General features: G+C 42.9%; 1 protein-coding gene across 6 annotated transcripts in view; it reads left to right on the forward strand.

The window, feature by feature from the left end:
* The first annotated feature begins 21,255 nt into the window (after nt 1–21,255).
* Nucleotides 21,256–25,286, forward strand: part of LOC117361280 (acrosomal protein KIAA1210-like) — a 156,027-nt gene continuing 151,996 nt past the window's right edge. For 4 of the 6 annotated variants that reach the window (XM_033946411.1, XM_033946407.1, XM_033946406.1 and 1 more), the window contains exon 1: nt 21,256–21,497. The gene's annotated coding sequence lies outside the window, so the exon portion shown is untranslated. Of the gene's footprint in view, nt 21,498–21,670; nt 21,707–22,766; nt 22,840–25,286 lie in introns of those variants that run through there. The other 2 variants (XM_033946408.1, XM_033946410.1) reach the window with 2 other exon arrangements.

Genomic DNA, 25,286 nt, shown 5'->3' on the forward strand with positions numbered 1-25,286 from the left:
ATACGTCTGAGACCTCCTAAAGCAGTGGCAGCATTCTGAACGGGCTGCTTTGTGACATGCCCCGCTAGGGCTTCCCTCTGCTGCGTCATCCATGACTTCATCAGTGACGCAGCAGAGGGAAGGCTGTGAAACAGCCCATTCAGATTGCTGCCACCGCTACTATTTTAGGAGGCCTCGAAGGTATGTCAGGTTTTACCAGGGTGGGGGCTGCTGAATCGGTGAATCCGATTTTCTCAGACAACGAATCAATTCACCGATTGAATCAGCAGCACTAGTAGGGATGGATGTTTGACTATACTGGTTTGCAGTGTCATGCCCCTGAATGGGAAGATATTTGACTGCTCTCATTTAGCCCATTTGGATCCCAAGTGGCCCTGACTTAAAAATTAGTGAAGCTCACTTAAGGAATGAGCTACCAGCATACCCAGTTCCACAAGGCAATTTTTGGACTTATATAAATGTAGTGTGGTAATTGTAGTCTCTAACGGAAGGGCTTATTTCCAAAACCTACAAAATCCGCTTTCGGTGGGGGGGAGGGGGGAAGCTATAGTTTTGTATGGACAAAGGATATTGCAGACCTGCCAAGTCTCCTGTTTTCAGTGGGAGACTCCTGCTTTTGCGTGTCTTCTCCACTTCTGACTGACAACAGTAGTCTCCCACTGAGTGGCCTCTCCGTCCTGTGGCAATAGGAAACACCTTCATAAAACATCATTTCCTGCTGCTGCTAATTGCAGCAGCAGATGATATTTTATGAAGGCATTTACTGCTGTTGTGGGATGGAGAGGCCATTTCTTACCTCTGGCTGCCATAATCCTAATGCCCACTACCCTAGCCAGCAGATTAACCATTCCCCCTAACTTTATGCATGGCATCTGTCTGTCTTGTCTGTTTAGATTGTAAGCTCCTTCAAGCAGGGACTGTCTCCTTTGTGAGTGTACAGGGCTGCGTACATCTGGTAGCACTATAGAAATAATTAATAATAGTAGTAGTGTGAAAAGTTTGTGTATCTGGTAACCAGAGCTGAGATTGTGATGTTTTTGGCGCGCAGCACAGGGTTAGCGTACACGGCAATGCAGCATGTGCTAAAAACGCTAGCACACCTTGGTAAAAGGAGCCCTTAGCGTGCCTTTGAAAAAGAGGGTGTTTTGCTATCGCCTTCCACAGTCAACTTTTCTCCTTGGCTAAGGCCAGTTACTCATGTACCAACCAAAAGTGGATGGGTGGCTAAGCTGACCAGAGGCTGGCTACCTGGTAGAAATCTCTCTGTGCAGGATTTGATGAACTCAGGTCACGGGTGTGGTGGGCAAGTAACCTACCAACTGCACCTCAAGTGTAATAGAGAATAGTTAAAAAAATTACAGTAGGAGACACATAAGGAAACAAAGTTCCACTCGGCCATATTACAAGGTACTCCAAAATTCCATGCATTGCATAATAGGTCCTGCTAATAACAAAAAAAACAAATAAACCTCAGGTAATTTACAAGAGATTTTTATAATCAAAGTTACCAAATTACTCAGTTCCAGGACGGAGATTAAAGGCTAGTCCTGGATTTCTGGCAGCTCCACGCTGCATTCTGGGACTTTCAGTACTGATTTCAGTGGGTAGAATCAGGGACTACAAATACCACATTGTTTTAGGATTTAAGTTTAAAACCAAGACGTGTCTAAAAGTCTCCATCTTGGAACTGGATAACTTGATAGCTCTGTAGGACAAAGTTTAATCTTAAAAGATGGGTCTTAATAGTGCTTACATAAAACAGAGGTATTACTAGGGTTACCTAAATATTCCCATATATAGAGAAAAAAGAGAAAAAGTGTGATGTTAATTCTTAACTCTATTTAACATATACTCTATTTTATCTAGGGAGAGACCTCAGACACGGAGCCCACGCGCAGTCGTTATTCACAGACCAGAAAATTCAGCGTGGTTATACGCTCCCTTGCTCCAATCATTGGTCTTCTTCCCTCCTAGTCTCTTATACCTATGTATATTCTAAGAAGATATAATTATTTTTTTAAATCTTTTTGTTTATATATAGAAATGTCTTAATAAATAACTTCTAAAATATTCCTTTTAATCACCATATTGTGTCTACACACTCGTTCCCTTGAGACTCAAACTAGCAACAATTTAACATGTTTGATTTGTGTTGGTTACTCAGTATTCTAATAGGAAAAAGTACTTAGCATTAGTTTTTTAGCTTATTTTAGCAAAAGTACTTAGCTTTAGCAGTGCTCATGTATCAACCGATACCAACGTGGCCAGCGTTTCGTGGATTTGACTTTATATCCACTGCTTCAGGGCCATTTCACATATGTACCAAGCTACTGCAACAAAAAATTAAAACAAAAAAGTTAAAATCACAAACACAGAGTCATACCAGTATACAACTTAGTGTTCTCAGTTGTGAACTTACTTAATTCAAGTACGCTACCAGCCGTCTCAACAAAGTACAAAATGGCGCCAGCCTCTATTTAACTAACTTTTCAGCGTGGGTTACCATATGGCTCTAGAAAAAGGAGGATGGATTGAGACATCTGGATTTTACGTCCATTTGTTTCAATAGAAGTAAAGCCCAGATGTTTCTATCTGTCCTCACCTACTTTGTCAGATTAACATCTGAGAATTTAGTTCCTGCCTCCTACTCAGCTGAGTTGCTTCAAAAGCCAGATAAGACTGGTAAATATTCTTTTATAAATCCTGACTAAAACAAACTGTGGTATTTTGTATGCCAAGTTATCCAGTTCCAAGAGGGAACCATTTTGGCTAGTCCTGGGTTTGAAGTCACATCCCAAAGAAGAATTGTAGTTATAGTCTCTAATCCTAACCATTGAAATTGGTGCTGCAAATCTTACAATACTGTACACCAGAAAAGAACTGGATTAAAATTTATTTTTTATTCCATTTTCTATACCGTTCTCCCAGGGGAGCTCAGAACGGTTTACATGCATTTATTCAGATACTCAAGCAGTTTTCCCTCTCTGTCCCGGTGGGTTCACAATTTATCTAACATACCTGGGGCAATGGGAGGATTAAGTAACTTGCCCAGGGTCACAAGGAGCAGTGTGGGTTTAAACCCACAACTTCAGGGTGCTGAGGCTGTAGCTTTAACCACTGTGCCACACTCTCCCTCTCCTTCCTGCCAAATTATCCAGTTCTCAGAGGGAGATATAGGGTAACTCTTGGATTTCTAAAAAGTGTAACCAGGTGCATTATAGTACAGTACTGATTTTGGTGGGTAGTGTGAACAATTATGAATACCATATTGCATGGTGATGCAAATTGAAAAGCAGGACTGAGCAGAAGGCCTCATCTCCTTCTTGGAAGCAAGTAACTAGGCAGTTAGTTTTGCTGGCTTGTAAGTTGCTTGTGCATTGGTCATCTCCCAGCATGCCTTGTAACGGGAGCTGATTGACTTGGTGTAACTGATTAGACAGATTTGAATTGATCCTGGTTTGGCTCCAATGAATGTATTGGGGGTGGATTGCAGTCCAGGACTTTTGTTAATAAGAAATGTGTCTTCATAGACTCAGATCTTTGTTTTACCAGTAGTAGATATATTGGCTTTCTAGGGCCCTATGTAATGTTCGCAGTGTTGCTTGTTCTTAAGTAGGGTTCTTGTTTTTCAAACCACAGGAATCAGTGCTGCTGTTCTATGGTAGATAGGGTTTATTGTGGATGCAAAGCATGTTTACATTTTATATATCTCATTCTTACTTAAATGATGATAGATTTACTCACTAGGTATACTTGGAAACAATAGTATAATACAGTGGTTCCCAACCCTGTCCTGGAGGACCCCCAGGCCAGTCGGGTTTTCAGGATAGCCCTAATGAATATGCATGGAGCAAATTTGCATGCCTGGCACCTCCAGTATATGCAGATCTCTCTCATGCCTATTCATTAGGGCTATCCTGAAAACCTGACTGGCCTGGGGGTCCTCCAGGACAGGGTTGGGAACCACTGGTATAATAGATATATATTCAACTTTCCTGAAGTCCATATACAACTCCCACAGAAGATTATTGTGGGAGATATATATGGACTTGGAAAAAGTTGAATATATACATTTTATATATGACATACTGTATCAGACCAAAGGTCTGTGAGGGTCATGTATGCAGAGTGTCACAGATACAAGCATCATCCATCATGTGTGTCCTGCCTGCAAAAAGGTTGAGAACCACAGCTTGTGAGCAGCCAGCCAGCAGTGGTCTGCATTCCCTGGTCCCATGAAGACATGACTTTGGCACTTGACCTCCCTCTGATGCTCCCCAGGGTGACATGCTTGATGCCAGCTTCAAGCCCTCCCTCCCTCACGACAGCTGGCCTATGACACTGTTTAGGCCCAACTCCTAGCTGCAACTGGCCTCCGATAGGCGCCCAGAGCACTTTGGACCTGCCTTCCCCTCCCAGATGACATATCACATGCTGGTTAGCATGTTTTGTAAAGAGGAGCAGGATACTGAAGCCTTTAAAGTGCTTCAGGGCCTACCATGTTCTTTCTTTTTTTTTTTTTGCTGCATGCTGCTGTGCCCGTGCTGGATCCTGCCTGCCTCCTGTCACTCTGCTCTGCCAGGTAAGGGGTCCGGTGTCTTGGCCTTAGTCCCAAGGGGGAGAAGGGTAAAAATTGCTGTTGGAGGGTGGTAGTGGGGGGTAAGGGAGCAAGAATTTTATTGATTGGCCCTGAGTTTGGGGGTGGGACAGGTAGGAAGCAGGGCATGGTGGGGCACCACAACTTCTTGAGCTAGCCCTGTGAACAGCTGTGAACAGTTAGGAAATTAATCCTTGGTTTTTGTTTTTGTTGAGGCATTAACCTGCTTATAAAGTTTCCAAATTTATTGTAAATTTGATTAAACACTTATCAAAATAGTAAGCGTTTTACAACAATAAAACAGGGGTAAGAACAAAATTAAAAACAACAATAATAAACAGATGAAATTTTACTCAGCCAAACAAAACACAAACATACTAAGAATGAGGAGGAAAGTGTGTGTGTGTGTGGGGGGGGGAGAACTACAATAAATACAGGAAAGAGAACGTTGATGGGAGAAAAACAAAAGGAGTAAGGGGATCAATGAGAAAAAAATAGTGGGATTATTAGCCAAAGGCATCAGTGAATAGGAAGCTCTTTAAAGCTCCTTTAAATTTGTCTAAATTTTGCTCTGCCCGAAGATGCATTCCAAAGTGTCGGTGCAGTAACTGAGAATATTGTTGATCTACGGGTATTTATTATTTTTAGAGAAGGAACCCAGAGCAGGTGTTGTCCAGAGGATCTTAAGGATCGATTAGATTCATAAGGTATAAGATTTTTATCGAGGAAAGCCGGTTCTTTAGTGGAATCTCACCAAGGAGCAGTCTACATCTTTAGAGAGAGGAACCCTTCGCTTAAAAAAGCTCTGCTCCTAGCACAAGAGGGGTAGGCAGTGCTTTGTAGGTTTTTCCTAGTGCTCACCTAGTGAAAAACCTGCAAGCAGCAAAAGCTGATTGTGCCCCTTCACAGAAGCTGGGGGGGAGGTGGAGTTGTAGGGATTTGTTTTTGTTTCTGTAATCAGTTGTTTTATTGTGTTACTTTAGGGCTCCTTTTACAAAGGTGCGCTAGCGTTTTTAGTGCACGCACTGGATTAGCACATGCTATAGCACGCGCTAGCTGAAAAACTACCACCTGTTCAAGAGGAGGCGGTAGCGGCTAATGCGCGCAGCATTTTAGCGCGTGCTATTCCGTGTGTTAAGGCCCTAACGCGCCTTCATAAAAGGAGTCCTTAAAATTGAATGAGAGCACTATATACAGACTAGAGCTGAAATCACAACATAGAAATGTATGGATAATCAGTTACTATTATCTACACATTCGCCTATAAAACAAATTTAGACACTCAAAAATGTTACATTCCGAAGAAGAAGGAGAGAGAAGGGCAGGTTAAGGATAAAATCCAAGGGAGAACATTTGTCAAGCTGTAAACTTTGAATTGCACGCAAGAATCCTAATGTTAGTTATCCTGTCTTTGTGAGTTTCTTTGTTGTTCATGGCATGTTCTCCAAGGAGAAGCTGGATATATGGTCCTCCCATGTGAATGAAGTTAACTGATGGATACCAACCTAGAGGAAATACAAAACAAATGTCTCCAGCAATACTCCCTCTAAGGACTGGCCAGGTGTGTGCAAATTTTTTTTCCTGTGAGCAACAAGTTCTAGAAAACCAACAATTTCCAGATTTGCAACTGTTTTTATGAGCCACACTCCTAGAACATATGAGCAGTGCTGAAAGGCATACGCAGCACTGTACATTCTGACATGTATGGATAGTCCCTACTCGGAAGAGCTTACATTCTAACTTGGACAGACAGACACAACATATAGGGTTGGGGAGGAAGAATCTGAGGAGAAAGGAGTTAGGAGTTGAAAGCACTCTCAAAGAGATGGGCTTCTAACTGGGCCTTGAATACTGTCAGAGATGGAGCCTGCTGTAGGAATTTGGGCAGCTTATTAGAGCTCCCAGAGCATTGTAGAGCAGTGTTTCCAAAATCAGCCCTGGTGTACCCCCTTGCCAGTCAGGTTTTCAGGATATCCACAATGAATACGCATGAATGAGATTTGCATACAATGGAGGAAGAGTATGCAACAAATATAACTGAACACAAACCCTGACTAGCCAGGCCAAATATTTTGTCAGAGCTCTTTTATCTGTGTCCGCTGTGAGGGCTGCATATGTTTCATTGTAACTGCTGTGCTCACCCTCTTCTTTCCAGTATATGTGTTTTCATATTGCTAAAGCTGCATGCGTGGAGTAAGCCGGGACTCTCTTTAGATGCTACAAGTTAATGCACCATTACAACACGAGCAGGCCGAGAGACATCGGCAATTTCATGGGAAGAGCCCAGGATAGAAAATGAAAACAAGAATCCTGCAGATTGTGCAAACTGCAGATCCAGCATGCCCCTGGCCAACCTTCACCATAAGCGACACTAAAAAATCAGAGTGTGTGTTGAAAAAAAAGTCTTGAATCTCATTTTCCATTTGACAAAGGAGCTTTCCAGCCTCAAATATTGGAGGACAATCCACAAGATGGGCCTGACATACTCAAAAATAGAATTGCGAGTAGCAGCATGACAAATCTGTTCAAACAAGGGAATTGTCAAAAGGTTCCATGATCCTTTAAGATGAAGAAGACAAGACAGAAAAAGATGAACGCTCTTTAACCAGATACTAGGGACAAGGCGTAAGATCTTAAACTTTATAACAGAGCCAGTATTCAGCTTAAAAGCAAGATAACATGGTCCCAGTGGCCAGCCCCCAAAAGCAATTTGACGGTAGTATTCTGCACCAGTTGTAACCTCTTTACTTTGGCCAAATGAATGCCAGAAATAAAGGCGTCACAATAGTCCAGGCTCCCTATCACTAAAGAATGAAGCAACACATTAAAAACTGTATTATTGGGCCTGTTGGGACGTGTAGCATTGGTAAAAATGGTCCTGCTCCCTAAGTTACTGTATCTCCTCCAGATGGTGCCAATTTGGCTCCGTCGCCAGGATGAACTTAGTTTCAAATTTGTAATCTCTCGGTTTATTTAGAAGTCTAAGGTTCCTCGAGTGGCTCTGGCCAAGCTGACCTTGGCTAAGGGGGCTGGCGGGTTGAATGTTCTAGATATATGGTTGTACAATGTGGCTGTCCTTATGTGCTAGATCCACAAATGGATTTGTAGGGGTGGTATGCTTGAATAGATTGTTTGAGTTGGATGCAGTGTGCTTGTTGTTTGTCTGTTGTTGGATGCAGTGTGCTTGTTGTTTGTCTGTTGTTGGATGCAGTGTGCTTGTTGTTTGTCTGTTGTTGGATGCAGTGTGCTTATTGTTTGTCTGTTGTTGGATGCAGTGTGCTTGTTGTTTGTTGTGCGGCTTGGGGTATATGGGATGGTGATTGTCTGTGGGTTGGTGTGTTTCCTAAAGTAAAAATATTATGGCTGATGGTCTAGTCTAGAGATGTACTCGCCACGGGTGTTGTGGGTCTGGGTTGGTTTGATGTTTCTCTTTTGTTGGATTCAGGCCTGCTCACTTCTGGATTCCCGCTTTGGGGAGGTTTGTAATTGTTAGATCTTCTAATGTTATTCTTGCTCTTCCTGTATTGTCCTTTTGCCGATTGTGCTTTCTTGTCTGGGATATTTGCCATTCTCAATAAACATATATTTAAAAAAAAAAAAAAAAAAAAGCTGTATTATCATAGCAAGATTTCATCTAATGAATCAACCTCAGTTTGAAAAAACAAAGCTGTACAAGAGAAGAAATATTCGTATTGTATGAACTGTATTCTTGTTGATTGCTTTATTTACTATTGTAAATTGCCTTGTGTTATTAGAGTAAATGATCCACAAATAAATAACAAGAAAGGAAATTTTCAGTCCGTAGGTAGAACAGATATGGCTGCATCTTGATCACTCTCTTACAAAGATGTATTTAGCATATAAGAACATAAGAACTGCCATCTCCGGATCAGACCCATGGTCCATCGAGTCCGGCGATCCGCACACGCGGAGGCCCAGTCAGGTATACACCTGATGTAGTTTTAGTCACCCATATCCCTCTATGCCTCTCGTAAGGAGATGTGCATCTAATTTGCCTTTGAATCCTAGCACAGTGGATTCCTTAATAACCTCCTTTGGGAGAGCATTCCAGGCGTCTACCACTCGCTGCGTGAAGCAGAACTTCCGGACATTTGTCCTGGACTTGTCCCCCCTTAGCTTCAAACCATGTCCTCTTGTCCGTGTCGCGTTGGACAATGTAAATAATTTATTTTCCTGCTCTATTTTATCGATGCCTTTCAGCATTTTGAACGTCTCGATCATGTCCCCTCGCAGCCTCCTCTTCTCAAGGGAGAACAGTCCCAGTTTCTTGAGTCGTTCCTCATATTCCAAGTTCTCCATACCTCTTATTAGCTTCGTTGCTCGTCTCTGAATCCATTTAAGTTAACAATGGATAAATCATCAGAGACCATGCAATAAGATGCTTGCCCTGGATCGGTAGCATGGGATATTGTTACTCTTTGGCTTTTGGCCTGGTACTAGTCACCTGGATTGGCCACCGTGAGAACAGGCTACTGGGCTTGATGGACCATTGGTCTGACCCAGTAAGGCTATTCTTATGTTCTTAAATAATATTTCACTGTTAGGGAGCAAAGTACTAAAGTGCATTTAACACTGTCACAAACCGTAACCTACCATTGCCCCAGGTACAGAACTTAGATTATGATCCCACTAGGGCAGGGGTGTCCAATGTCGGTCCTCGAGGGCCGCAATCCAGTCGGGTTTTCAGGATTTCCCCAATGAATATGCATTGAAAGCAGTGCATGCACATAGATCTCATGCATATTCATTGGGGAAATCCTGAAAACCCGACTGGATTGCGGCCCTCGAGGACCGACATTGGACACCCCTGCACTAGGGAATGAAAAAAAATGTAGGCATTAAGGAGGAAATTCTCTTAAGAGGTGCCTAAATAAATAGGCATCTAAAGTTAGGTGCCAACTTATGCCCTCTTTTACAAAGCTGCACTAGTGGCTGCTGCGTGGCAAAAGCCCTGAAGCCCTTTAAATCCCTATGGGCCTTGAGGCAGTTACCGCAGCGGCAGCCACTAGCGTGGCTTTGCAAAAGGGGATATTAATAAACTGGCTTCAATTATGAGATTTAACAAGCTCATAATTGAAAAAAATAAAATAAAATTAATCGGGTGAGGCACGATTCTACAAAAGATAGGTGACCAACTCCAAAGTAGGCATGTTTAGAGGTGGAGAAGGACTTAGGCGCTGCTAGGTGTAATTCTCTAAAGCGGTGGTCCTCAACCTTTTTGTACACCAAGAACTGGTTTCCTGCATGAGTCGAGTCTCTTTCATTTGAAAGAAAACTCTGCAATGAGAGGGCATAGGAGGAAGTGAAGAGGCGATAGGCTCCAGAGTCATCCGAGGAAATACTTTTTTACAGAAAGGGTGGTAGATGCGTGGAACAGTGGTGGAAACAAAGACTGAGTCTGAATTCAAGAGGGCCTGGGATAGGCACGTGGGATCTCTCAGAGAGAGAAAGAGATAATCGTTACTGCGAATGGGCAGACTGGATGGATCATTTGGTCTTTATTTGCCGTCATGTTTCTATGAGAAGGATTTAGGCACTGCTAGGTGCAATTCTCTAAAGCAGTGGTCCTCAACCTTTTTTTACACCAAGAACCGATTTTATGCAAGACAATTTTTCAAGGGTCCGGTGGTGGTAGACAGGAGGGGGGAGAGGATTAAAGCACATTCTCTCCGCCCCTCTAACCTCCTTATTCAACATCTATCTATCTATCATATAAATGTAATGATTACATTTTATATTATGCACTTTATTGCTATTATTATTACATTGTAATATATAAAATATAATACAACTCATCATAATGCAGAATCAGTGGGAGCACTGAGCTTGTTTCCCTGCAGCTAGACGGTCCCATCTTCTCCGCTGCACCCCTGTACCTCCACACCAGCAACAGGCCTTTACTCTCCTCCACTGCTCCTCTGTGCCTCCACACCACATGGCTCTAGACCTAGCCCCAGCATGCACTTTTCTTTCATTTCCGGAGTTCAGGCATTGGGCCGCAGGGGAAAGCACTTTTTCACTGTGACGAATCAGCTATTTTTTGCTGGCACTGGAAAAAACGAATCAGCTATTTGTTGTTGGCACCAGGCTGCAGGGGAAAGCTCTTTTATACTGTGACAAATCAGCTGCTTTTTGCCAGCACCGTAAAAGCTGACATCAGCTGCGCCACCCGGTTTGGCACTGGCTATGGCCCACTACCGGTTGGCGGCCCAGTGGTTGGGGACCACTGCTCTAAAGAACTTAGGCACCTTTAATATAGGCCTTTAAAACCCTGTCCTACATTACAGGTGCCTACGTTTTAAGTTAAATCCCTATTAGGAAAGGTACTTTTCAACCATCCATAAAAACCTTCTATTTAGTAATTCTTCGGCCTTCAGAAATGCCACCAGTTGTTCAATAAATTTTCATAACAGCTGGCTTTACGCATCCAATCTTCACCGTGTCATTTTATGAATTAGTACTTTATGATTTCAATCAATGTAAGCTAGGTTAAACCATCCACTTTACTAAGGTATATAATATATACGTATGTTTATATACTTAGCTTGGGTGGTAAACAGCTAGGGATCAGCACGCCAACATGTTTCATCCTTAGGGGGTTTCCTCAGGGCTACAATCCTTAAAACCCAGAAAAACAACCTAAGTATTATCAGAACATAATCCTATTTAATCCAAGTAACGAGTGACCACGTCGTGAAGTATAATTTAAACCAAGGTAAGAATTTGAAGGGGATTGAATGCGTTAGACCGTAAATAGGATTATGTTCTTGTACATATTGCATAAAAATCCTGAAAACCCAACTGGGTTGCAAACCTTGAAAACTGACACTGAGCAGTGACATAGTAAGGAAGGGGGGGGGGAGGTCAGTCATGGTGGGAGTGTTGGCACCTCTCCTCCTCTCTACCCTCCTCCTCCTTCCCTGCTATCATATCTCTAACTCTTCACTGGCGCGAGCAATAGCTCCAACCTGCTGCTTGCGATGAACTTGGCGCTCCCCTCTGATATTACTTCTGGGTCCTGTGACTAGGAAATGACGCCAGAGGGAGAGCTGACGGGGGCAGCAAGTTAGAGATGCTGCTCACGCCGGGAAACCTAACAGGTATGGGGGAAGGGGAGCGTGCGCAGCAGGGGGGGCGCCTCCCCCCCTCGCTATGCTACTGACACTGAGCACCCCTGCATTAAAGCATAAATTAAAAAAAGGTTTATTACACTTCAGGGAGGAGAGGTTAGGGTGTTGGGCTCCTGCTTAGGGTTACCATATAGCTCCAGAAAAAGGAGGATGAATTGAGACATCTGGGTTTACATTTCTCCCTCCGTATTCGCTGTGATAGGGGATTAACAGAACCGCCAATACAGAAAAACCGTGAATAACTTTTTCATATGTTGTTCGCTGTTTTCTATTAAAAACCATCGTGAATATGGTGAAACCGCGAATAACATGGCGGGAGATCTGGCCTGTTCCTGAAGGAGAGGCAAAACACAGTGAAGAAAGGACCAGGAATCAGCGATTTTCTCTGTAAACGCTTGGAATCTGCGATTTCTCTATGCAAGCTGGTGTAATTGGGGGGGGAGGGGGGGGAGGAGCCAGCAAGGTAAAAACCGTGAATAATCGAGACCGCAATTGTTGAAACCGTGAATACGGAGGGAGAAGTGTACTTCCATTGAAAGCAATGGAAATAAAACCCGGATGTCTCAATCTGTCCTCCTTTTTCTGGAGCTGTATGGTAACCCTGCACCTTCTGCAAGAACACAAATACTTTTACATTTCCAATAATGCCTGCTGCGTTTGCTATTGGTCATTAGTATCCACAAAAATACTGCACATTAGAATTTATGGACCAATGTTAAGGTTTGCGGGGCATATGAGTTAAAGCTACAGGAATGGTAAGCTTGAAGATTTCAGTGATGAGATGAAATGATAGATTCTGAATTCTCTGTATGAAACTTGAAAAAAAGAGATTTGGGAAACTGATGCAACTCTTACATGAGTATGGATAGAACCCAGTATGCTTTGTAACATAAAACAAATTTAACTGGACAGAGAAAGAATATCTAAAAAGGAGGCACTAATTTGGTGGACAGATTTTTATTTTGATTGTATTTTTGAAATCACAGAGCTTTCTGCCTCCACATGTTTTAATCATAAATGTTTTGTCACAGTTAAGAAGCAGTATCTGCAAATCTACAATTACACATGCATCGTCTCCATTACCTGTAATATACCATTCATCCAGCAGAGGGTGCTAGAGAACCACTGTATGCGAGGATCCCAGAGAGATTTTCAATTTTATCTATCCTGTCGTTTTCATTTTGAGACTGTGTTGAGCTGAAGTGCAAATATGTGACCAAAGAATAAGTCTCCCTTATGCTTATTCCCAATCTCTTTAGGATTAGGCTAGCTCTAGGTTGTTTAGTTAGAATGGCCTAGGACAGGGGTAGGCAATTCCAGTCCTCGAGAGCTGAAGCCAGGACAGGTTTTTAGGATATCCACAATAAATATGCATGAGATAGATTTGCATCTCAAGGAGGCAGTGCATGCAAATCCATCTCATACATATTCATTGTGGATATCCTGAAAACATGACCTGGCTCTGGCTCTCGAGGACTGGAATTGCCTACCCCTGGGCCCATCCACTTTCTCCTTTTCTCCATAAGAGATAACATGTCTGTTCCACAATTTCTTGAATTCAGTCAGTCTTTGTCTCCACCACCTCTACCTGGAGACTAGAGGATTTTAGGCTAGTTTTGGCACTGTAACCAAAATTTATAGTTTAAGTTCAATTTATTTGATATACCGCAAATATAAAACCAAGAGGCGCAAATAAGCAGTTTACAATAAAAAAAATTAAAAGAAAAGAAATAAAAAAGGGTAAAAACAAAGCCATCAACAACAACAAAAAAAGTAAGTCAAAACGTGAAGAAAAACTATTGAGAACATGGACAAAGAGGGACTCAGTGGATTACAATAAAAATAAAAAGGTGAGGGGAGAGGGATGAACAATGTGGTGAGGGAGGAAATAGAGAATTCAATTCTGCCCACACAGTAGAGAGGTAGCCATCAGGAAGAAGTATATTAAGAAGTAAAGGCCAAAGAGAAATAATATGCCTTTAATTGTACTTTGAAGGTTGCAAAAGATTTCTCTGAGCGAAGGTAAAAAAAAAGGCAAAGAGTTCCAGAGAGTAGAAGCCGTAACACAGAATGAGGAATTCCTGTGGAAATCTAAGAAAAGTTGTCTATATTTATATATATTTATTGAATTTTTTCAATATAATCAAGCATAACTTGTACAGAAAGGAAATTCAGCAAAAGAATTAATAATTAAACATATACTTCAATCAAACATCTAATATAAGCTAAATCTCTACTCAAGTCCACAATTAAGATCCAAGGTGGATGATGGGCAAGTAATACAAAGAAAATTTAAATTAAGTACATTATTACTAGTAGACTGGAAATACACCTTTCCTTAATCTAAGCACTCATGTTCCATCTTTCTCCAAACATGAAGTTGATAGAAAGGTTGTCAGTTGAGATGGCTCAAAGAAGACAAATTTATGTGAACGACAGTTAATTACACATTTACATGGATGTCGCAAATAAAATGTAGAGAAAAGTTGTCTAAATGAAGGAATGACCAATAACTTCTGTTGTGAAGAGCTTAAGGTTCTTTGTGGTGAGTATAGAACCAGAAGACTCTACCCTCAATTAACTTTCAGATCTTTGGGACCCCCCCCCCCCAAAAAAAAACAAAACCCAACCCTGGGTAAATGGGCAGTCTGAAAACCGCTCCCCTTCCTGCTGCTAGACCTCTCTCCTGTTATTTCTTTGACTGTGTAGTTCTCGGGACCTGTTTTGCTTTGATTACAACTGCTCTGAGGTGCTACCATGAAACTACTGCCCTGAGCAAGTCACTTAACCCTTCATTGCCCCAGGTACAAAAATAAATGCCTATATAATGGTGGCATAGCAAGGGGATAATAATAATAATAACAACAGTTTATATACCGCAGTACCGTGAAGTTCTACGCGGTTTACAAAAGACTAAAAGAAGGTACAAATTGATTGAACTTAAAAGAGGTGAAAGAAAGAAAGTGGTAATAGGTCAAAAGAACCGTTGAGGAGAGAGAGATGATTGGGTCAGTTGTCTAGATATTTTAGGAACAGATATGTTTTTAGGCGCTTTCTGAATTCCTCGTAAGTAGTGGGCGAGAGTAATTGTTCTAGATCTTTACCCCATAATGTAATGTAATGTAATGTAATTTATTTCTTATATACCGCTACATCCGTTAGGTTCTAAGCGGTTTACAGAAAATATACATTAAGATTAGAAATAAGAAAGGTACTTGAAAAATTCCCTTACTGTCCCGAAGGCTCACAATCTAACTAAAGTACCTGGAGGGTAATAGAGAAGTGAAAAGTAGAGTTAGAGGAAAAATAAAATAAACATTTTAACAAGACAGCATTGATCTAAATACTTTGGAAGGTAGAAGAGAGGAGAGAAAGGAATAGAAGCAGAAGGGGGAGCCGTTGAACAGTAGAATTCTGGAGAAATTTAAATGATAGAAATAGAACAAAACAAAGACAAAAGGCAAAACAATAGATTAGATTAAAGATAAATCATAAGCTGGAAAGAAAAATAAAATAAAACTTTGTCTTCAATCCACGGTTTCAGCGTCAGTGATGAAGTGGAGCAAGTAAGTTTAGGAGGAGCGATTGACGTTTCCAGAAAGGGCTTCTTCAGGGAAGAGACTTGGCAGACAGTCCCCTGCGATGTTCTCCCATCCATGCATTCCCTCCCAGACACACTGCCCGTGCCCCAGCCGCTCCAAGGAGGCTGCCCCAGATGAGGCCCACGGTGAATGCAGGATTCTCTCCTCTGCGGGAAAGCCGCCCGGAGCCGACAGTCGATCTTCTTAGCGGATTGCATGGGGGGAAGAGTTCACACTCTTGGTAGGATCGGGTCTGTGTGCTCTCGGTGGTTGTGGCTGGTCTCGTTGCTGCTTAGGTGTAAAAGCAGTTGATCTCCACTGCTGCTGATATTTAAAAGCAGGCAGATTGATCTCTCCAATGGACTGCAGGGGGAGGAGTTCACACTCCTGGCAGGATCGGGTCTGTGGGTTCTTGGTGGTTGCGGTAGGTCTCGCTGCTGCTTGTATGTAAAAGCAGTTGTTTTTCTACTGCTGCTGATATTTAAAGCAGGTAGATTGATCTCTTAAACGGGATATAGGGGGAGGAGCTCACATGCCTGGTTGGATCGGGGCAAGGGCTCCTATTATAGGCAGCTGGTCTTGCTGCTACTTAGGTGTTAAAGCAGTTGATCTTCCTAGCGGACTGCAGGAGGTGTGGAGCTCACACTCCTGTCATGATCTGGTCTATGGGCTCTTGGTAGTTGCGGTTGGTCCCAATGCTGCTTAGGTGTAAAAGCAGTTGTTCTCCCACTGCTGCTGATATTTAAAAGTAGGTAGATTGATCTATCCAATGGAATGCTGGGGGAAGATCTTATATGTCTGGCTGGATCGTGGCAAAGGGTTCCCGGTAGTGGCGGCTGGTCCTATTGCTGCTTAGGTGTAAAAACAGTTGATCTTCTTATCGAATTGTAGGGGGGGCGGATCATAATGCTGCCTGATGTGAGAGAAGGTGTTCATGGTGTTTTTTTCAGTTTACATCCTTTAACTGGGGGGGAAACAAAGTTCGAATGTGAGCTTCTCTTGTGTCTGTTGGCTGAGAAGGAGAAAAGGTCAGTTATGTATTTAGGGGCTAGTCCGTATAGTACTTTGAAGTAGAAGCAGGCGAACTTAAACTTTATACGTGCTTCCATCGGTAGCCAGTGCAACTGCCAGTAGCAAGGTGTCACGTGATCAAATTTCTTTAGCCCGAAGATTAGTCTGACTGCTGCATTTTGCATTAATTGTAAAAACTTCGCATATTCTTTTGGGAGATTGCTAAATAGGCGATGTTACAGTAATCAAGTTGACTTAGTACGAGGGATTGTACCAGGATTCTGAATGCTGAAGTATCAAAATATGATCTAAATTTCCAGAGAGTGAAAAATCCCTTCCTGATTAAGGAGTCCACCTGGTCTTTCATGGTTAGACTTTGATCCAGAGTTACACCCAGTATCTTCATGGTAGACTGAATAGGGTAACTAAGTTTATTGATGCATAGTGGTTTTTTGTTGTCAAGCGGATGTGACGAAGCAATGAAGAATTTCGTTTTTTCTGAATTAAGTTTGAGCTTGAAGTCAGTCATCCATTGCTCCATCAAATTTATAGCTTCTGATGCCTTGGGAATGGTTTCCGAGATAGAGTTAGCAAATGGGATGATGATCGTAAAGTCATCTGCGTAACTGAATAATTTTATCCCCAGCTGGCTTAATTGCACGCCCAGAGAGGACATGTAGACATTGAAGAGCAATGGGGATAGCGGCGGTCCTTGCGGCACACCGGAAGGATTGCTCCAGGTATTGGAGAGATCATAATTGAATCGTACCCGATAGGTACGGGACATAAGGAAGCCACGAAACCAGTTCAACACCTCAGCCCTGATACCAATAGCATCTAGGCATTGTAGCATTTTCCCATGGTCTACTAGATCAAAAGCAGAGCTCATGTCAAATTGCATGATGAGAGCATTGAGGCTCTTGCTAAACAATAGATGCAGATTATCTAAGATAACTGCAATTACTGTCTCTGTACTGAATAACCTGGCTGAAAACCTGGCTTTTCTCTAATATATAATACCATTTCCCCCCCCCTTTCTCTTCCCTCTCTATATATGCTCATGTAAACCTTTCCCCTCTCTCTTTTTATTTTTTTAAGCTTGTAAACCGTGCCGAGCTCCACTTCCATAGAGATGATGCGGTATATAAACTTAAGGCTTAGTTTAGTTTAGTTTAGAATAAAGGTCTAAAACCGGATTGAGTTTCATGTAGGAGAGAGAATTGGTTAAGATATTCCATCAGTTGGGAGTGAGCCAGTCCCTCCATGATTTTTACAATAAATGGAATGGATGCTACGGGTCTGTAGTTGGTTACTAGAGCTGACGATTCTTTACTATTTTTTAGGATTGGAGTTATTATTATGTGACCATTGTTAGTGAGGAACTTCCCATTTTTTAGGTTATGGGCTATGTAGTGCAGCAGCGATAGTTTAAATTCTAATGGCGCCCTTTTCATAATTTCTGGGGGACAAGAGTCCAGAACGCAGTATGACTTAGAGTATTTGTCATATAGTTTGGTATAATTATTCCATTCTAAGTCTTGAAAGGAACTCCAGATCATATCTGCTGGTATTTCATTTCCCTGTATGTTAGTTATTTGATGATCACTGGGGGCAGTTGTTGAAAAATTGTTTCTTAGGTTTTTTTATTTTTGAATCGAAATGCAGTGCTAAGTCATTCACAGAGGGTAATTTAGTGTTGTGTGCGGGTAGAGTGTAGCAAGTGGTGTCGAATAAGTTCGTGATCAAGTTGAACAGCTCTTTTGTATTGATTCCTTGTGGATCACCTTGGGTGCTGTCTTGGTGGGGGTGCTGGCACCTCTCCTCCTCTTTGCCTACCCACCTCTTCAAAAGCAGCAGCAGCAGCATCTCCTAGCTGGTGCTGGCCTGAGCCCTCCTTCTGACATCACTTCCTGGTTGCAGGACCAGGAAGCGACATCAGAGGGAGAGCTGAGGCTGGAGTGAGCAGCAGCTAAGACAGGGGTGTCAAAGTCCCTCCTCGAGGGCCGCAAACCAGTCGGGTTTTCAGGATTTCCCCAATGAATATGCATGAGATCTATTAGCATACCATGAAAGCAGTGCATGCAAATAGATCTCATGCATATTCATTGGGGAAATCCTGAAAACCCGAGGAGGGACTTTGACACTCCTGAGCTAGGAGTTGATGTGCTGATGATTTGGAAGAGGTACACAAGGGGGTGTGATGGGGAAGAGGTACACAGGGATGCACAGCGTGGCATTGCTGGTTGCCACTGCCCTGGGTGCCTCCCTCCCCCACTACCTGTATATAATATGTAAATCACTTTGATTATAACCACAGAAAAGCAGTATTATCAAATTCCATCTCCTCTCCCTTTCCCTAGGTGACTGCGTAGCCTTGCCTAATGGTTGGACTGGCCCTGTCTGTGTTAAACACACTGGGCCATAGATCTATGACAGGAGGAACCACAAGTTTGCAGACCAGCCTGTTTGCTAACAGCTGCCAGAGAACATTGTAGTCTAAGTCAAAGTGAAAAGGAGGACACAAATTTCTAAAAGGAAAGTGTGAAAAATGGTGACAGGTCAAATGCGTGCAAGACAGCACGCGGACAAAACCGCCAAGACAAAGCAGCGCAAAAGATAACAGCGCGCATAGATAACACCACGCAAGACAATTGAGCGCAGGGATAACTCAGCGCAACCACAATTCAGCGCGCCTCAAAATGGCGTGTGGCGAAGGAAGGGCACGCAAACCGTGAAAAATATACTGAAGAAAATAAACAAAAAAACACGCTTATGTAAATCAGTATACCCTATACACCCTGTATGGAAGACTTTTTGTCTTTTGACTACACCGTTTTAGCTTCCTGAAGAAATAATGAAACATGGCACCATGTCGAGGCCAAGAACTTTACATAAAAATAATGTTTAATAGTTTTTTGATGCTAACGCACAGTTATACTTCAGCAAAGTGGAAGTTCTGCAATGATTGGGTGGTGAGGCTTTTGGGGGGACAGCGTCCCCTTTTTCCTCCATGTCTCTGAGCACAACCTATCCACATATGAAAGTATGATACAGACCTTGCTATAAGAAAATAATTTTTGAATTTGTTATAGTGATTTACATAAGAGAACATTGTAGGGCAGAAATCTTGGGCAAAAAGTGCAATAGGGAACCCGTTTTTAAACATTCTCTCCATAGGTGGCTCTGTACTGCCATGCAGAGGACCTGCATTCGGTTTAGAGAATGACACGGTGACAAAATTCATCACCGTTCCCATCCCCGCGGATAACTGCGGGAAATAATCCCATGTCATTTTTTTGTGTCTATTTGAACCTCGGTCCTTCTACACCAGCGTTCTTCAAAGAAAAGCTTGCGGGTCAGTGGTTGTGGCCATTCATACTCTGATTCTTCCCTCTCTCCTTAAAGAATGACATGAAGATGGTTTACCGCGGGGACGGGAACGGTGATGAATTTTGTCACCGTGTCATTCTCTAATTCGGTTCCCACATCAGATTCTCTACTCCCCAGTTTTGACGGGGACTACTTCAGATTGCACAATGGCAACATCTGATAGCCAGGCTTGGAGCACTTGTTAGTGGCTTATAGACAGAAATGCAGTTTGTGCTTCCTAGTTGAAGATTGTGGCAGCCCTCTACCCTTAAGGCAGGGGTGTCAAAGTCCCTCCTCGAGGGCCGCAATCCAGTCGGGTTTTCAGGATTTCCTCAATGAATATGCATGAGATCTGTTAGCATACCATGAAAGCAGCGCATGCAAATAGATCTCATGCATAGTCATTGGGGAAATCCTGAAAACCCGACTGGATTGCGGCCCTCGAGGAAGGACTTTGACACCCCTGCATGAAACAAATAGGTCAGTTCTTGGTTAATCAAGCTAAATTACTACTTTATGAATAATCCCTAGTGTTCTATATGCTTTTCTAGCCCTAACAGTGGATAGAGCTGAAGTTTTCCCCACAATCTATAGGCAATAACTCTTAATACACTTCTCCCTCGTTATTTGCGGGGGATACGGGCAGAGCCGGACTGCGAATGGCGAAAAACCACGATTATCCGGCTCTGACCCACCCTCACCTCCCTGCCGCCTTTCCAGCCTTACCTGGTGGTCTAGAGGGCTTTCGGGGCAGGAGCGATCTTCCTACGCTCCTGCCCCGTGCAGATCGCCATGAGGAAATGGCTGCTGTGAGTTCCCATAGTCTCTCGGTAAAAAATATGGGTAAAAAATATAGGTTTTTTAAATTTTCCCCCTCCCCAGAAAAAAATTGTGATTACTTGAAATCGCGAGTGTAGAAATCGCAAATGGGGAGGGGGAAGTGTATATATAACCCAGCATGGTTTAGTTTAATTAGATCATGTAGATCAGGGGTGTCAAAATCCCTCCTTGAGGGCCGTAATCCAGTCGGGTTTTCAGGATTTCCTCAATAAATATACATGAGATCTATTTGCATGCGCTGCTTTCATGGTATGCTAATAGATATCATGCATATTCATTGGAGAAATCCAGAAAACCCGACTGGATTGCGACCCTGGAGGAGGGACTTTGACACCCCTGCCTTAAGGGCAAGTCCCCAAAAAGTGTGAATTAGAAACTCAAACCTTGATCTTGCCCGACTTGCTCAAGGGACCTGCCCGGCCAAACAAAAAAAAGTGCACGCGCGTCTAATTCTCGGAGGAATGTGGCAGTAGCGTGGAAAAATTCCCCGGGATTTTATGAGTCGCCTTAAAAGCAGTGGTTCCCAACCCTGTCCTGGAGGAACACCAGGCCAATTGGGTTTTCAGGCTAGCCCTCATGAATATGCATGAAGCAAATTTGCATGCCTATCACTTCCATCATATGCAAATCTCTCTCATGCATATTCATTAGGGCTAGCCTGAAAACCCGATTGGCCTGGTGTTCCTCCAGGACAGGGTTGGGAATCACTGCCTTAAGGAATGAAACGAAACTCCAGGATAGAAAGCGCAAAGCGAGCAGCGATTTGGCAAAGGATCCGGGAGGCCAGTCGTAGTGTTTCCCTACGGGAGGGCCCCCCTCAGGAAGGAGGGGGAGGGGGTAGCTAGATTGCCCCTCCCCCAGCCCGTCCACCCCAAACATCTGGAAAGCTGGAAGCCACCCTGCCACACATCTGATCCACTGCATCGGGCGATTGGCTTTCCCGCACCGGTAACTGGGGTATTATTTTTGCTGGGGGGGGGGGGGGGGGGGAAGAGTTTTAAAATAACATTTTAGGCAAAGGCTCTCTTGAGAATCTACTGGGACGTTTACGATGTGTTTTGCATTCTGTTCTGAGGATTTTGCCCGGACTACTTCTCGGTGAAAAGCGACGTTAAACCGAAACTGTTTGATCCCGGGCTTAGTCTCGGCCCAGCGCGGTAGGCGGCGCTCAGCTGCTTGCACGAATTCGCTAGGGACGATTATCTGGTCTCAAAAGAGAGCGACGAGCACTCGTATATTTTGGACACATGGCAACATCTAAATAGAGAAAAATCCTGTGTCTAATATCTGATTCCGGCTTAAGAATGGGTAGTGAGTTTTCCACTATCTGTGCAAAACAAAATATCCTCTCTTAAAATGTCATTTAAAGTTTGTGAATTTAGACTGGCTGGGTTTTGCTATTACTTTTCCTCTCCCTGTCAGTCTGAGCTTGTTTTGTGCACTGTTTCCTGCACACCAGGGGTCTCAAAGTCCCTCCTTGAGGGCCGCAATCCAGTCGGATTTTCAGGATTTCCCCAATGAATATGCATGAGATCTATTTGCATGCACTGCTTTCAATGCATATTCATTGGGGAAATCCTGAAAACCCGACTGGAATGCGGCTCTCGAGGACCGGAGTTCCCTACCCCTGTTCTAGGATATGCGATTTTTATTAGCTCTGAATGTGAGTTTTCTCTTGGTCCTACAGCCCTTCAGAATGCCTTTCCTCTCCTCTGAAAGTTGCAATCACGGTATTCGTTCTCAGTAGATAGAGGATATCCACAATAAATATGCATGAGATAGATTTGCATCTTAAGGAGGCAGTGCATGCAAATCCATCTTGTACATATTAAGAACAAAAGAACATAAGCAGTGCCTCTGCCGGTCAGACCATAGGTCCATCCTGCCCAGCAGTCCGCTCCCGCGGCGGCCCAAACAGGTCACGACCTGTCTGAATCACTAGAAGGGGCTCCCTTGCCACCTTGGTATCTCGTTTAAGTCCTGCCTTCCTATCGAAGTCCTAGCCCTCCAGTCTTGCACATGCACGACCTGGTTGGTTTATACTCATTACCTGGTTAACATTCTATACTTGTGTTACATCCCAGCTCCTCCCTCAGTATCCTGAAAACCTGACCTGGCTCCGGTTCTGGAGGACCGGAATTGCCTACCCCTGATATAGGGAATAGGAGAAGTAATCCTTCTCCTTCTTCCAAAGAGCAAGCCAGTCTGAAAGCTGCTTCTCCTCCAGATCTTCCCCTTCTAGAGAGTTTAACTTGGATATTTACATAATAATCAAGAAATCTCCGCTTAGGTAAGAGTGGTCAAGTGAATGCATGAGGGATGTAGGGAGCAACATTTTAGTTTGTAACATTTTATTGAAGGAATTAAACAAGTATACAGAAATATAATACAGTACATAATATTCTCATAACAATTAAATTCACCAAACTAATTTTCATATAGATTGCTATTATTCCTCCAAAATATATTTCCATATTATCCAGGGGTCTCAAAGTCCCTCCTTGAGGGCCGCAATCCAGTCAGGTTTTCAGGATTACCCCAATGAATATGCATTGAAGCAGTGCATGCACATAGATCTCATGCATATTCATTGGGGAAATCCTGAAAACCCGACTGGATTGCGGCCCTCAAGGAGGGACTTTGAGATCCCTGATGTAAATCATTGAGAATTAAACTTCTTGCTCTAGGTCAGGGGTAGGGAACTCCAGTCCTCGAGAGCCGCATTCCAGTCAGGTTTTCAGGATTTTCCCAATGAATATGCATTGAAAGCAGTGCATGCACATAGATCTCATGCATATTCATTTGGGAAATCCTGAAAACCCGACTGGATTGTGGCCCTCAAGGAGGGACTTTGAGATCCCTGATGTAAATCATTGAGAATTAAACTTCTTGCTCTAGGTCAGGGGTAGGGAACTCCGGTCCTCGAGAGCCGCAATCCAGTCGGGTTTTCAGGATTTCCCCAATGAATATGCATTGAAAGCAGTGCATGCACATAGATCTCATGCATATTCATTGGGGAAATCCTGAAAACCCGACTGGAATACGGCTCTCGAGGACCGGTGTTCCCTACCCCTGCTTTAGGTGAAAGATTTTGAATATACAGATCCCAAATTTCCATAAAAAGATGAGTTTACCTAGACGAACGCCTAACCTCCCAAGTTTCAAAGGAACAACATTTTATTGTGTTTAATTTTGTAGTGAAATACAGCTTAATGAGAAAAAGAGGCAAAGGGTTTGCTGTCCAAGGGTCAGTAGAGTGGGCAGACTTGATGGGCTGTAGCCCTTTTCTGCCGTCATCTTTCTATGTTTCTATGTTTCTTTCTATGTTTCTCTTTTGGTAACAATCTGCCTTTCAGTTATTGAACTCGACTGGATCACTCAGTTTGGTTGGATGTTTCAGGCCCTTTTCTTGCAGCTGTTGGGGGGAAATACTAATGAAGTAACTGAATTACTTTGGGATAAATAGAGCCTTTAATATAGTACATACTTCTGGAGAAGAGACTTCTTGTAACCCTACACTTAATCTCGTACTTAGAGCCCTGTGTTCTGATAGTTCTCTTATGCAATCATCCCAGAATTTAATAGTGTAGCAAATGCTATATATATGGGATCTGGCACTGTGCACCCCCCCCCTCCTCATTTGTAGTTCTCCCACAGATTTTATACCTATTTCATATCCTTTTTGTAATGTATTTAGTCTGGGACTGCAGTTACAGTTGTTGGCTGAGAGCAATGAATTAGGGCTTCTTTTGCAATCCTACAATCAAGATCTCTAATTCCAGCCACCTTGTCACCTTGTATTGTATGACCTGGTGTTTAAAATGGTGATAGGTCTGCTAAAAAAAAAAAAAAAAAATCACAAATGGATTACTGTAAACACCCTATAGGTGGCCTTAGTCAAGAGCACAGGAGCCTCCATAGTGGAGTTGAGTGAACTTTGCTCATAGAAAATGTGACATTATTTGTAGACCCGATGATTTTATTGGCTACATTGGCTCCGAGTGTAGATGAAGGTAAAATATAAATACATTCGCAACGTATTTTTAAAACATTGCCATGCCAATAAAGTTATCTGAATCTAAAATTGTGTTCATTTTCTGGCTCATAAGTTGAGATGCTCTATTCTCCGGAGCAGTGCTTGTCATCCAGCCAGTCAGGTTTCCAGGGTATTCACAATGAATATGTATGCGATAGATTTGCATAGTCATAGTGGGTATCCTGGAAACCTGACTGGCTGGGTGTGCCCAAGGAATGGGCCGAGAAATACTGCTCCAGGGAGTTATGGTCTGGCCAAGGTAGTGGATGCCATCATTGCAGGGGATACACTGGGTTAGGTATAGGACCTGGGCATTTTCTGTGGCAGTCCTATACTGTGCCTCTAGATATCAAAGCTGAATCTAACATATTAGTTGTTGGGGTTTTTGGTTGGTTTTTTTTTTTTATATATATATGTGTACTGTTTATTGGTAGAGAGAGACCAGAAACTAACAGTACAATTGTATATCGGAATCACAGAACAAAATTTCCTATATATGTCCCATATATAAGTGTCTCGCAACCACTAGCATGCAAACAAAAAGGTGCCACCAATGGGCACAGGACACTAAGGCCCAGGCTTCTATGAAGGCGATGGCTTGTTGGGAGTTGAAGGGGGAAGCACATGACAAGGGGAATAGGAAATGTCATTACTGGTCTATATGGCGTGTATGCCTGTCTATTTTGTAAGTTTTTCTTTTT

Source organism: Geotrypetes seraphini, chromosome 5 (assembly GCF_902459505.1).
Source record: "Geotrypetes seraphini chromosome 5, aGeoSer1.1, whole genome shotgun sequence".
Classification (NCBI taxonomy): Eukaryota; Metazoa; Chordata; class Amphibia; order Gymnophiona; family Dermophiidae; genus Geotrypetes; species Geotrypetes seraphini.